The 14,791-nt window shown below is 34.5% G+C and overlaps 1 long non-coding RNA gene across 1 annotated transcript; it reads right to left on the minus strand.

Moving 5' to 3' along the window:
• Positions 1–2,188: 2,188 nt before the first annotated feature.
• LOC148923661 (uncharacterized) lies at positions 2,189–3,697 on the minus strand. The gene is made up of 2 exons (XR_016132711.1): positions 2,557–3,697; positions 2,189–2,488 (listed from the first exon to the last, which is right to left on the minus strand). It is a non-coding gene; the product is annotated as an uncharacterized LOC148923661 (long non-coding RNA).
• Positions 3,698–14,791: the final 11,094 nt, after the last annotated feature.

A 14,791-nucleotide genomic window follows, 5' to 3' on the forward strand; every position in this document is an offset into this window, starting at 1 on the left:
CCAGAAAAGGGAAACGACGTTCTCAAGTCATGAAAATAATCATGTTTATGAAAGAAATGCTATTAATTAAATTTCCCGATTTAATTAATATGCAAGTTTAGTGAACAAAGAATAAAAGAAATTAATTAGGGCATGCATTCCTATAAGTATGAGATTTTGTCTCGAGTCTAATTAGTATGTCGTTATGTTATGTTTTTCACAAAGGACTATCTCCGCGAGTTAAGATCAGAGCGAGAAATTCAAGTAAAGAACAAGGTGGGCTTTCTGTTAATGTTACAGTTTTTACGAGAAATATATTTTTAGTGAGCTTTCAGTTTAAAGTATGTTACAGTTTTATGAGAAGTATTATGTTTAGAGTACAGTTTTTATGAAAAGTGCTATTGTGATATGATATTACGTGAGCCTTATACGAATGCGCTTTCAGTTATTTATGTTCCCTGAATGTTTTGAAGTATGAATGCTTCCAGTTATTTACATTCTCATTTTAAGTGAATGCTTTCAGTTATTTAAGTTCTCAGTATGTTTTTGTCTTGCCAAGTTTTGTTTTGAACTTTGCCTATCTGTTTGTCTAGCAAGGGCGACGTCCCTACTAGACCAGGAGTTCGTGAATTTCGGTTCACCAGGAATTAGTGAATGCGGGTTTGTAAGTGGGACGAGCCCATACATTCCGATTCACCAGGAGTTATTTCAGATATGGCATTAGTTCCAGGAAAAATAGACTACAGTCAAAGATTTTACTTAGAAAATGCTTTTAGTGTCCTCGGGCCTTTTAAGATAAAACCCCGAGCCCACTCAGTATTGGCTTGACAAAACCAGTTTTCTTTTCAGTAAAATATATTTCGGCACGTGTCCACTGAGTACACCAAGTACTCAGCCCTGCATATGTTTTAAAAATGTGCAGGTTGAGCAGTGATGACGGCGGGCGGTGTTGAGCACAGATAAATGAAGATCCTTCGATAGAATAGTACTTGGATGCGTCGTGTCTCCATACACGATGCCATCTGCTCTTGACTCTTCCGCTGCAATGTAAAAGTCGAGTTTACACTCCTTGTATTATGCATTCTGATATATATTATTCCAAGTTATTTCAGTTCAAGTTCAGTTGTGCCACCGTTTTCCCCCTTTCTTCCCCGCTTCTTTCATCCTCCCCTAGTCGCGATCAACCGAGCTTTCTATCCTTAGGAAGTGCGGTCGTGACAGAGTGGTATCAGAGCAATTTTCTTTCTGCTCTGGACCCAAGAGTCTTCTTTCAGTCTTAGTCTAGAATCGTACCTCTAGATTAACAGTTTAAACGTCGAAGGCTCAACACCCCGACTTGTCACGCTCAACCAGGAAAGGAGGTAACTTTACTTTTTGAAATAGAAAGGAATTTTGAAAAAAAGTTTTTATGTAGTAAAGGAAGTGTATTCCCTTTGTGGAACAGTTTTCAGTTTAAAGGAGTGTAGAGAATATTCTCTATGTGGACAGTTTTCAGTTTTAAAGAAAGGTGTAGCGTATTCCCTTTGAGGGATTGATTTCAGTTTAAAATAGAAAATAGTGAGTTTTGAATTTTGAGAAATTATGATTAGTTTCTTCATAAAAGTTTTTGAGATTTTTAAAGTGAGAAAAATAGTTTTGATTTGCAAAGTGAAAGTTAAAAAGTTTTTCTACAGTGATGTTTGCTTTCAGTTAAAGAGTTTGAAAAGTACAAGATATCTTTTATGAGTCGAGTTCTCAAACAGTGAGACCTATAGAATAGAGAACTTAGACGTTTCTCTCAGAACATAGAGTGTCTTAGGATGCATGCCTACTAGAACGTGGTTCGACCTCGAACTTGATGGAATAGTTTCCAAGATCACTACCGCTTTCCCGAGCAATAAAAACGATGAGAATATCAAGAGCAGAGTATGAGAAAGAACCAAAAAGAAGATAAGAAAAATAGACTAGAGCTATGAAGAGAAGCTCGAAGTAAATTTTTGGCTGATGGGCGCAATAGTTAAGGATTGGTCGATTCCTTCAGTAAAGTTGTGTTAGGAAAAACACCACAGACAAGAAGAGGCTACATGAGGATTGGAATGAGATTAAGGAGAAATATAAAACGATTTAAAGGACGTAACCAAATTTCGGGACGAAATTTTTTTTAAGGTGGGTAGAATGTAACACCCCGACTTTTGAACATCTTTTAAGCTCTTCTAAAAGGGACGCCGAATGGCTAGAAATTTTTTTTTAAGATGATCGTTAAGACGATCAAAGGAGAATTTGGACATTTAAGATTGACCAAGAGTATTTTCAATTTCATTTAGTACAAGAGAACTTAAGCCCAAAATAAATAATGGATCAAGAACATGTTTCAGATTATACAAAAAAAATGTGTATAGATTTCGGGCCTCTTCTTATCCAGCCAAATGTCTTTTCTTCGGCCCACTCAAAACTCGGCCCAATAGCTTGAAGATCAGCCACATAGGGCCTCAACCGATTGTCACCTGTTTAGCTAACAACACTCCTATGCCTGCATGATAAATCCAAATTCAGTTAAGGAAAAGCAAGTGAGGAGTTATTGAAGATGAGTACACCTACACAAAATGTCAAAAGTAGTTAACAAAGAGCCAAGGAAGAGCTGGGTTGTCCCTAATCAAAATCTGGGTTGTCCCTAATCAAAATATTGACCAAATCCCAAAAGGTCGCAGGAGCTGCAACAAGAAGACAAACTCCATTAAGGTCTAAGCAAGAAGAAGCCAAGAGAGCAGATTTCTCTCTGCACACATCCCTCTGCCAAAATCCCAACAACCAAGCAGATTTTCAGCCTATATATATACATGTATACATAGCCAGTTCCATCCTCTCCCCACCATTTTCGACCCCCAAAAATCCACAAGTGACGGAGGAGTAACGAGGGAGGAAGGCAGTGGCTGTGCGAGAGGGCAGCCCGGTAAACCAAGAGGAATCACCAAGCCAAGGTAATCTCCCAACACCACCCTTTGCATCACGTTAGAAATCCCACATCTTTAAAACTTAGAACCATAGATGCTCAAGAACACATAAATTTTAGAGTTCAATACCATAGCTTTCAAATGAAACAGAAAAACCAAATAGTGCACCACTGTGAACTAGCCAAACCACCAAGTAATAACATCCCAAACATCGAACATAATTATGTTAAGTAGCAAACTGGATAGAAGGCTTAGCTTAGCATATGGGGCTATCCGGCGAGGGTCGAGTGACGACGGAGCTCCGGAGAGCCGACAGGGGCAGCAGCCGCAGCTGTTGCCGGCGCTCCGAGTGAAGATAGAGAAAAGGGCGATGACGACCCCCGAGTTCCACGCACGACGGAGAAAGAGACGGAGGGAGAAAGGCGATGCCTTTCCCCTCAATTGATGACTCTGCCGGAGCAGCAACGCGAACCGTCGGCGGCGATCGCCGGAGAGGAAAGGCGGCGATGGCTGGTCCACTGGAGCCGTCGCCGAGCGACGCAGCAGGCGGCAGCCCTGCTCGTCGAGCAGCCGAGGACTCCTCCGAACTCGACGGAGGGAGAGAACCCGATGGAGGAGGGAGTATCCGCTGACGGGACTCCGAGATCCCGTCGAGGTAGCGGCGATTTTCGCCGGAGAAGAGAGGCACTGCTGCTGTTCTGAAATTTAGGGATTTTGACTAAAATTGAGAAGAGAGAAGTCACGTTGGAAGGGAGTATATGTTTGGGTTGACTCCAATTTTAATTAATTGGTTTGGGCCGGAAGTGATAAATTAAGGAGTTTGGGCCATCATTTAATTAGTTAGTGACCTGGGCCAGAGGGCTAATTAATTTAAAGGGGCCAAGGAGGACTTAAATATTGAGCCAAGGTTGTTTAAGAAATGGGCTGACTTTTAATCGGTAGAAAATTTAGAGACGCCAGAAAAGGGAAACGACGTTCTCAAGTCATGAAAATAATCATGTTTATGAAAGAAATGCTATTAATTAAATTTCCCGATTTAATTAATATGCAAGTTTAGTGAACAAAGAATAAAAGAAATTAATTAGGGCATGCATTCCTATAAGTATGAGATTTTGTCTCGAGTCTAATTAGTATGTCGTTATGTTATGTTTTTCACAAAGGACTATCTCCGCGAGTTAAGATCAGAGCGAGAAATTCAAGTAAAGAACAAGGTGGGCTTTCTGTTAATGTTACAGTTTTTACGAGAAATATATTTTTAGTGAGCTTTCAGTTTAAAGTATGTTACAGTTTTATGAGAAGTATTATGTTTAGAGTACAGTTTTTATGAAAAGTGCTATTGTGATATGATATTACGTGAGCCTTATACGAATGCGCTTTCAGTTATTTATGTTCCCTGAATGTTTTGAAGTATGAATGCTTCCAGTTATTTACATTCTCATTTTAAGTGAATGCTTTCAGTTATTTAAGTTCTCAGTATGTTTTTGTCTTGCCAAGTTTTGTTTTGAACTTTGCCTATCTGTTTGTCTAGCAAGGGCGACGTCCCTACTAGACCAGGAGTTCGTGAATTTCGGTTCACCAGGAATTAGTGAATGCGGGTTTGTAAGTGGGACGAGCCCATACATTCCGATTCACCAGGAGTTATTTCAGATATGGCATTAGTTCCAGGAAAAATAGACTACAGTCAAAGATTTTACTTAGAAAATGCTTTTAGTGTCCTCGGGCCTTTTAAGATAAAACCCCGAGCCCACTCAGTATTGGCTTGACAAAACCAGTTTTCTTTTCAGTAAAATATATTTCGGCACGTGTCCACTGAGTACACCAAGTACTCAGCCCTGCATATGTTTTAAAAATGTGCAGGTTGAGCAGTGATGACGGCGGGCGGTGTTGAGCACAGATAAATGAAGATCCTTCGATAGAATAGTACTTGGATGCGTCGTGTCTCCATACACGATGCCATCTGCTCTTGACTCTTCCGCTGCAATGTAAAAGTCGAGTTTACACTCCTTGTATTATGCATTCTGATATATATTATTCCAAGTTATTTCAGTTCAAGTTCAGTTGTGCCACCGTTTTCCCCCTTTCTTCCCCGCTTCTTTCATCCTCCCCTAGTCGCGATCAACCGAGCTTTCTATCCTTAGGAAGTGCGGTCGTGACACAAATCAAATATTTTCGATAAAAATATTGAACATATTCATAATATATGTTCAATATTTAATTAATTGATGTTCAAATAAGTCCAAAAAAAAAGTAAAACATCAGTTTCAAAGAATTTAATTTATTCTAAATATGACACATTCCAACAAGAAGACAGCCATACCTGTTAAACCGTTGGTCGACAATGATAAAAACTCAAGCTTGCTCAAACCCCCAATTTCAAGTGGTATGCTTCCACTTATGTTATTATCATTTAACCAAATCTCTTCCAGCTCTCTGCAATTGCCAATATTCGGTGGAATACTCCCCAACAACTGGTTATTATTCAATATTATTCTTTTTAGTTTTGGATTTTCATTACTACACACATCATTTGGCATCTCACCACTTAAACTATTAGATCTCATATTCACATTCACCATAGTAGAAATATTGAATATGCCATAAGGCAAAGAGCCTATGAACATATTCCCCTCCAAATTCAACCTTTCTAGTGAAGAAAAGTTGGCAATCTCTTTCGGAACATATTCTTCAAGAGAATTGTTTCCGAAATTCAAAGTTAGCAAAGTGGAAGCATTGAACAAAGAAGGAGGGATTGTCCCAAAGAAGGTGTTGTTATTGAGATGGACATGTTGGAGTTGTGATAAGGATCCTAACCATAACGGGATTTCTCCGGTGAGGTTGTTGAATCCCGCGTTTATTACCCTCAAACGACGTAGTTTGGAGAGGTGGGAGGGGATCGAGCCGGTAAAGTTGTTGGAGCTTATGTCGAGGGATCGGAGAAACGTTAGGTTTCCGAGATGTGGAGCTAGGGTTCCGCGGAGGGAGAGGCCGGAGACGTTGAGGGCGGTGACACGTTGGTGGCGGGGCCCGCATGAGACGCCGGTCCATTCGCAGATGGAGGTGTTGGTGGACCAGTTGTTGAGGGAATTAGGGTTTGATGTGAGGGAGTTTTTGAAGGAAATTAGGGATTGTTGTTCATTTGTGTAGTTGGGAGTTGTTTGGGTTGAGGAGAGAGTCAATAAGTTTAGTATGTAAAGTGTAAGGGAAAAAGAAAGGAAATAAGTCTTCATTCTAATTTCTTTTGATTGATGAATAATTGGACTGTGTGTGGTTATGAAAAGTAAGTATTTTTGTAGTATATTTATGAATATTTGATTGTGTGTGTATGCAAATTCTGATGATGGAAAAGTGAATAATAAAACAAGGTTGGGCGTGTCGATCACGACGACGTCGTTTTCAATTCTACCGTTTAATTATGTCTTTTTTCGTCTCTTAATTAATTGAAGTTGTTGGCTTTGAGAGTGGAAGATGGGAACGTCGGAAAATTCAGATTCAGGTCAATGAAGAATTTTCCATTTCATATTAAATTCTACATATTAAAAATAAATGCAAGATTGACGGAGTGGACATCCAATTATTGTTTTGGGACCCAAACACTCTAGTCCACGAGTTTAGTTTTTGGATTATTTTTCGAAGATTAAATAGTTTCATATTGCTATATTACCAATGAAATAGTCTCTGTGTTATCGGTCCATCAAAATTAATTTACTTTTATATTTTAAACTTGATTACCACACATTTACTACACATTTACTACTAATGTTATATAATTCATTATCCATTAACACTATTTCAACTACTTTTTTATTAATTATTCAATCATATTTTCCTTATTTTAATTAAAAACTTTTGATGTCTCCTAAATTTTTATTTTTAAAGGACAGTGAGACTATAATATTATGTCATTTGTGTTAAGAGTACGGGTAACTAAAAAAATCAATCTCAACTAAACTGAAATATTAAATTTGGTAATGAGTTTTCGTATCTTTGAATTAGATTAGGTCGAAATTTATTTTCTTCAAAAATTTTTAGATTTTGAGTTCAATTTGGAAAATTTAAATGGAAAAATTCAAAAAATCTTAATCATATTATATGTTTATACATATACAGGTTTGTGTTAAAATGACAACACCTCTTAAAATAACACCATACCACCATTCCTAGCCAATCATTTGTACACATGGATGAATAATCAGCTGCCATGTTGCAATTATAAAAAATGTTCAAGGGAAAATTTTCTCGGGCTACAATATCCAATACGGTAGACTGCAATTTTTCTCAGCGTATTTGATATTGCAGTGTAGCGTTTATAATATTGCAGTGTAGCGTGGTGTCACAGTGTCATTTTAAGAGATGTTGTCATTTTAATGCACCCCAACATAAACATAATTAAATAACATGTTTTATTCAAACATAATATTTTATTTTAATAAATATAGTTAAATGGAGTAGTAGTTTTTATTAAGTTTTTAAGATATTCAGCTTTTGGGGGAATTTTTGGATATTTCAGATTTCCGATTATCTTCATATTTTCAAAATTATTGGATCAGTTTGGATTTGGTAAAAAATTGTTTTGAAAACAGAATGCTCACCCCTTAATAAGAGTACAAATATATTCTTAGACCCAAAAAACATAAAATATTATTGTTGTAGTGGTATTTTAATTTAGACAAAGTTTGAAGAAAACACAACAATAAATGTTCATTTATTTACATACGAAAAATCTAATCGAAGATATTTCAACTAACAATTATATATATATATATATATATATATATATAGGGGCGCACTATGGTCCATAAGGCAAATTCTGTCAAAAATCAAAGCAAATCTCAGCCCTTGGATCCTTAGATTTGATGGTTGTGATCATAATATACGAGCTATATTATTACATTAAAAGCGTTACATTATTAACTGAGTTACATTATTGGACTGCACAATCTACATTATTAGACTAAAGTGCGTTACATTATTAGCTGAGCTACATTATTAGACTACACAATCTACATTATTAGATGACACGTGGCATTAATCTAACGGTTACATCACAGGATCCAATGGTTGAGATTTGCTTTGATTTTTGACAAAATTTCACTTATGGACCTGATCACATCCCTATATATATATATATATATATATATATATATATATATATATATATATATATATGTTTGTGTTAAAATGACAACCCCTCTTAAAATGACAACGTGACAACGCTTATACAGCAATATCCAACACGTTAGACATATAAATTGATGTCTAACGTGTTGGATATTGCTGTTCAAGAAAAATTGTTGTTTAAAGAGCACAAAATTGTTGCCCGTCTTTTTTGGTTTTTTTTTTTTTTTGCCACGTGGCAGCTTATTATTCGTCCACGTGTACAAATGATTGGCTAGAAATGGTGGTATAGTGTTATTTTAAGGGGTGGTGACACCCTAACATGCCACTATATATATATATACTCTTTACATAATACTCCCTCTGTCCGCGAATAGGAATCCCGTTTTTCCATTTTAGTCCGTCCGCGAATAGGAGTCCCGGTTCACTTATACCATAAATGGTAATATGTCTCACCTTCCACTAACTCATTACACTCACATTTCATTTAAAACTAATATAAACAAGTGGGACCCCTATTCCACTAACTTTTTTCCATCCACTTTTCTTAACATTTCTTAAAATTCGTGCCGCCCATGAATGAGACTCCTAATGACGGACGGAGGGAGTAATATATTTCGTTTTTGGTTGTTGGAGCTGCCATTCAGCGTGGTTGGTTTGCACCAAACTAAAATATTCTGCAATATAAAGATAATTTTAAAAATGAACTACAGTAACACCACGTCCATGAGCTAGTATTTCCATGAAAATACAATTCGATACTACCCGGAATACAATGATAAATTATTTTATAGATGTGTACATAGAGTAGAAAGTCGTAACAATAGAACAATTAACCAACAACCAGCCAAATGTGGAAAAAAGTTTGAAGTGAGATTTAAAATTCTTTAGTCTGTCTTGATCACAACTTTTTTAGTCCTCAGACCACCAAGCGTGAATTCTTTTTTGTCTTGCTTTCACCAAAAGTAAAATTTTGAGTTTTCATGGAAAGTGTATGGCTTGATTTCTTCGAGAAGGGAATATCACATTAGCCAAATAAGCTCTAGTGAGATTAGGTAATGCCAACTTCGTCCTCATATTGAGCATTTTACAATATCAAAACGGCCACAAATTAAAGGAGGAGGTCAATGGGGCTTAACCTTAACTTTTTTAAGAGGCAACATAAAAAATATTTTTTATGATGATCGTGCACTGTCAAATTATCATTTTAGGTGTTAAAAATATCATTTGAGGTTTGTCAAATTAGAGTTAATATCAGTTATTATTAAAAATTGTTTTAAAATATTTTATTTAATTTTAAATACTACTTTTAATAATTGATGGAATTACCCCTCAAAACATTGAAGATATTATTGACCAAAAATTTTGAAAATAGTAAAAAAGTACTTCAATTGATTTTAATTCGTAGTTGACTGACCTCAAATGATATTTTCAAAGTTCATGAGCCTAAAATGGACCTAAAATGATAGTTTGACAAAATTCGCGGACCATAAAAAAATATTCTCTCTCTTATTTAATTATTTTATAGAAGATTCGGTCCGGCCAGTTTTTAAATTATTGCTATTAGAGTGTCCACAATAGCTCAGCCACGGCGGTTGACGGGGCGCAGCTGCGGCGGTGTATTGCACGTCGTGGACCGCCGCAGCGGTGCCGGTGTTTGTAATTTTTGTTTCTTATTTTATTTATATAAATACAACCTATTCCCAATTCATTTTTTTTTCATTCCATTATTTTTATTCTACTCCAATTAAAATATACCAACGATTAATAAAATAATGTGATTGATAGCTGTGGCGTGGGCTGAACAAGTTTTTGTGATTGTGGATAAGTTTTTTGACTGTGGCGTGACTGTGTCGGATTATTGTGGACACTCTTATGGTTGAGTTTAAAATTGTCACATGCAATTGGCCGGCAACATATTAAGTTGAAGATGGAAAGGTCAATCAGATCTTCAGAATGAGTTGTTTTCAATTGATTGGAATAAATCAATAAAAATTGATGCATGCATAATAAAAGTATATAGTCGGAACCGATCTTAACATTTTTTCTGCTCATGCAATTAATACATTGACCTAAGTCAACCTTATGTTTGGTCAATTAAATCAACTGTATATTTTATTCACTGTCCCTTTATTTTATTTTGTTGGTATTCATGATTCTCGATCAGTCGATTGTGTGTGCATATACGTAATTGGCGACATCATTTTCAATTCCTCAAATCATAGTTGGAAAATTTAAATGCATACCCTGTTGATTTGTTGGGACAGAACATTTTTTCCTCATGCGTTTAATATGTCGACACATAATTCAATTTTTTCTTTCTTAATTATTTCATGTCTAAGCTAGGCGTTAAAAGTGGAAGATGGGAGTATATGATGCATGGAAATGATTTTTGGCGTAATTTTGTTTTTTGTTTGTGAAAATGTGTTAATTTAAGGTCCGTAGTGAAGGGTAAGGGCGTGTTATGCAATTTCTAACTTTGGGCATGTTGTATGATCAGAATATATCATAGGAATACTGCAATTTCATGATACAAATAGTCACGGAAAGGGAAAATAATTTTGCGACCTTCTACAGTCGGCGAGTTCCATCCCCACGATATTTTTTTCTTCTATATATTCAACTAAAGATAAAAATAATAGTACTAATTTAGGAAAATCTATAAAAAGTAGTAGTAGTAATAGATTTCACTTTCAGTCTCAATAATTCGAGTCGCTCATGATCTTTAGGTTTAATATCAGAAATAGACTCGCAGAAAACACGTTATTGAGTAATAATACTCCTTCTATCCTACTCTAACTGGATCATGCATTTCTTATTTAGCACGAGATTTTATATAGCGTAAAGTGGAGAGAATAAAGTAAGAAAGTGAAAAAGGTAGAGAGGGTGATATTTTGATATGTAGAAATGTATTATTTGTAGTGGGACATCCCAAAACTAAAAATTTGTTCCTTGAAGTGGGATGGAGTGAGTATAATTTTCAAATTGATAAATTTAGAGATAATAACAGTTAACATCACTAGTATCAATCATCTGAATATAAAAACCACAAAATCTTATTAGCTAAATGATGTCGGGGTCCTATGAGAATGACCAAGCCAAGATAAAATGGAATGAAAGATTGAAGAAATGCTACTTTCTTAAATCTAAATTTAATCTTAAAATGATATATATGAGACCTAAAATGATTTCTACAGTGTTTACAATTACATGGCCTAAAAACTTTCCATAATTCCTTAACTATTCAAGATAAAATAAAATAAAATAAATTGATGTTTTCGCCTCTCAAACAACTCAGGGTGGCCAAAATCTATCTCGATTTCTATGTCTGTTTCGCAAGTTGTGTATGAATTTCAAGGAATTCTTACTTGACTTTTCGTGAAAACCCATATTTAATAAAATTAATTGAATTTAAGTCCATGAAGCGATTTAGAACAAATATTAAGTCGCCATCTTGTCTCTAGCAAAAACTTCCTCTACATTATTATTAAATTCTACAAATAAATTTATATCATCATCTTGTCTCTAGCAAAAATTTCCATTGCATAATTGAATTCTAAACATAAATTCCACATGTGCAAGTATTGTTTCTGAACCCAAATACACTCATCCACAAGTTCAGTGTACCATTCTTATTGAGAATACAACTGTTTTCTTAGACCAACAAACATATTTTTCTTGTACCATTTTAATTTGAACATAACTTGACAAAAATATCTAAAATAGGTGAAGGCTCGTGTATTTTACATGCAAACAATCAATGGAAAGTGATAAGTATTTGAATTGATACAATTTTGTAGTCTGTGTTGAACACAATGAAAAGACTAGAAGACTATACATATATGATCATATCAACTTCAAGCTGCACGATTAATAATAAATCAAAAAATAAAAATAAAAAAGAAAAGAAAAGAAAAATTGTATTCTAACAATTTTATTAATAATTTTTTTATCACATCAATCAATTAATTTAGTTATTATTTTAATTAATTGATTGAATTTACTTATTGATTAGTAGTATGATATTTATGAATACTATTCCATGTATGTATTACACTATACAATAATACAAAGATACATTTGATAATTAATGATGATGGAAAGCTTAATAATAAACAAAGGTTTTGCCGTGACGACTAAGAAGACATCGTTTTTCAACTCCTTAGTCATCGTTGAATAATTAAATGAATACCCATCCATTTGTTGGGACAAACCTTACTATTTTATTCTCATACATTTCATATGTGGACTTATAGTTCATATTTTGTGTCTTTTAATTAATCCATGTCTAGGCGTTAAAAGTGGAACATGGGAGCATCACAAACTTAAGATATAGGTCAGCTAGTAAGTACTATTACACTACTATAATTTTATTTTTTCTAAAAATGTGTTAATCTAATGTCGTAGAGAAAAGGTATTTGAAAAGATAAATAAAAAGATAAAGTTTTATAATTATCATATTTCTGCCAAAAGTCTCCATAAATCAACCTCCAATTGAGCACTACAGCTTCGCCTCCGATTTAGAAAAAAAAAAAAAAAAAACGCCACAAATATCATTCTTGTACTATTTTTATTCGAACAATATATAGTTGAATGAAATACGTAAATAGTTGAAAGCTCATGTATTTACATGCAAATAATCAAATTGAAAATGTGAACTAATATTTGGATATTATATACTAATATAGAGTTATTTTGGGGGGAGTTGCCACTCATCATGATATTAGTTATGCACCTAATTAATTAACACAAATGCCAAATATTCTTGTAAGAAAATTCATAACCACATTGATAGTTTTTCTATTAATATTAAAGTAGAGTAGAAAGTTCAACCAATAGAACAACCACCAAGGGCCTAATGTGGAAAAGTATTTGAAAGTGAAATAACAATATTAATGTGTATCGTGTCACAATAAATAGACTGGAATTATAAATTATATATTAGGTCGGTGTTCAAAGCGCCAGCCTAGAATTCTTTTTCGTCTTGTGCTTCACTATAGGATATAAGTAAAGCTTTGGTCTTTTAAATTGACTTCTATTTTCTCACAGCTATATCAAATTTTTTAAGTTTTCAGACATTTGATTTCCTCCTAATGTGAAATGACCGCTACAACTTACTCTCGGAGTACTACAAAAGATATCACACTTTCCTTTTTAGTTTGTCCCACAAAAGATGTCACATTTTCCTTTTTAGAAAAAGTTCTCTCTCACATGAATATAAAAATTATATTTTATCTCTTCATTTAACACACAAAACAAAACCTCCTAAAATCTCATGCCGGCCCACAAGTGTGACATCTTTTGTGGGACGGAGGAAGTACATAATAAAGTTATCTAAGAAAGTATTAAAACAAATTATTTTTCAATTAATTACTCTCACTCAAAATGATCATACTCCCTATGTCCACAAACAATAGATCACTTTTGTCATTTTGGGACGTCCACAAAAAATAGATTACTTTCTTAAAATGGAAAGTTTATCTCTCATACCTTTCCCACTTTTTCTTCCATCTCTCCAACTTTACTCACTTTTTCTCCCTATCTCTCTTACTTTACCTACTTTTTCTCTTCCTCTTTCTTACTTTACCAATTCTACATTAAAATTTGTGTCATAAACAAAGTGATCTATTTTTTGTGGACGGAGGGAGTATTTTTTAGTGACACTAAGGTTTAGGTGGAATAATTAATTTTGATAAAGTAGAGTGGAAAAAGTGATTGAATATTTTAATAAGGAGAAATGAGAGAGGTGTAATTCCAAATAAAGAAAGTGAACATCTTGAATGAGACAAACTTAAAATGAAAGATGAACATCTTGAATGGGACGGAAAGAGTAGTTTTTAAGATTAAATAAAAAAAATTAAGTCTGTGTACAATTAGTTCCCAAATCGCCTTGATGTTTTCGGGCGAAGCGTATTTGCTAGAAATGAGCCATGTTTATCCATGCACTTATTTATAAAAAAAGTTCAATTCACCATTTTATCAATGTGAGATAAGAATATGGTTTAAAAAGGATCCACAATGTGTAGGCTCGAATAATCACCCGAGTTACGCACTTGCAAGTTGCAATAATGAAATTTATTGTCAACTTAATTATGTTATGATACCATGTTAAAAATGAGTTCCTTTTTGCTTTGAAAGTCTTAGAGCACTCCTAATGGTTAGGCGTTAGGGTCGGCGAAAAATCGCCGAAAATCGCCGGATTTTCGCCGGGCGTTGGGGTGATTTCGACGATAATTCGGCGTTAATTCTACCGATTCATCGCCAACTCCCGATTCGCGATTCGGCGAATTTTTTTTTTTTTTTTTTTTGTGCAACCAACGGCTATAATTCCTACACTATATATAATTCCTCTTCCTCCATTCATCACACACAATCTTCATTCTATCTCTCAATTTTTCAATCTCATTATCTCAATCTTCAATCTTCAAAATTATGAGTTCAAGTAGGAAAAATTCCCGAAAAGGTAAGGGCAAAGAGCCGAGTACGGAATTTCCCACTGATGACGCCCCTCCCTCTTAGTTTTTTAAATCTTTGTTTTTTATGGTTTTTTATTTGTAGTTTTTTTTTTCTCGTTGTATTATATTTTCCAATGATTAATACAACGATGAATTGTTCATTATAAATCTATTAAAGACATTTGTAGGGAAAATTAAACAATATTAAAAATGATGATGTAAAAATAAAATGTTGAGTTAGGGAGAAATAAGGGAGAAACCATTGGAGCAGTTGACTAAAAGTTGGCTAAAAACTGGGGATAAATGTTGATG

The sequence above is a fragment of the Salvia hispanica genome, chromosome 6 (assembly GCF_029641045.1).
Source record: "Salvia hispanica isolate PSC_SH4W2 chromosome 6, Shi_PSC_v1, whole genome shotgun sequence".
In the NCBI taxonomy this organism is placed as follows: domain Eukaryota; kingdom Viridiplantae; phylum Streptophyta; class Magnoliopsida; order Lamiales; family Lamiaceae; genus Salvia; species Salvia hispanica.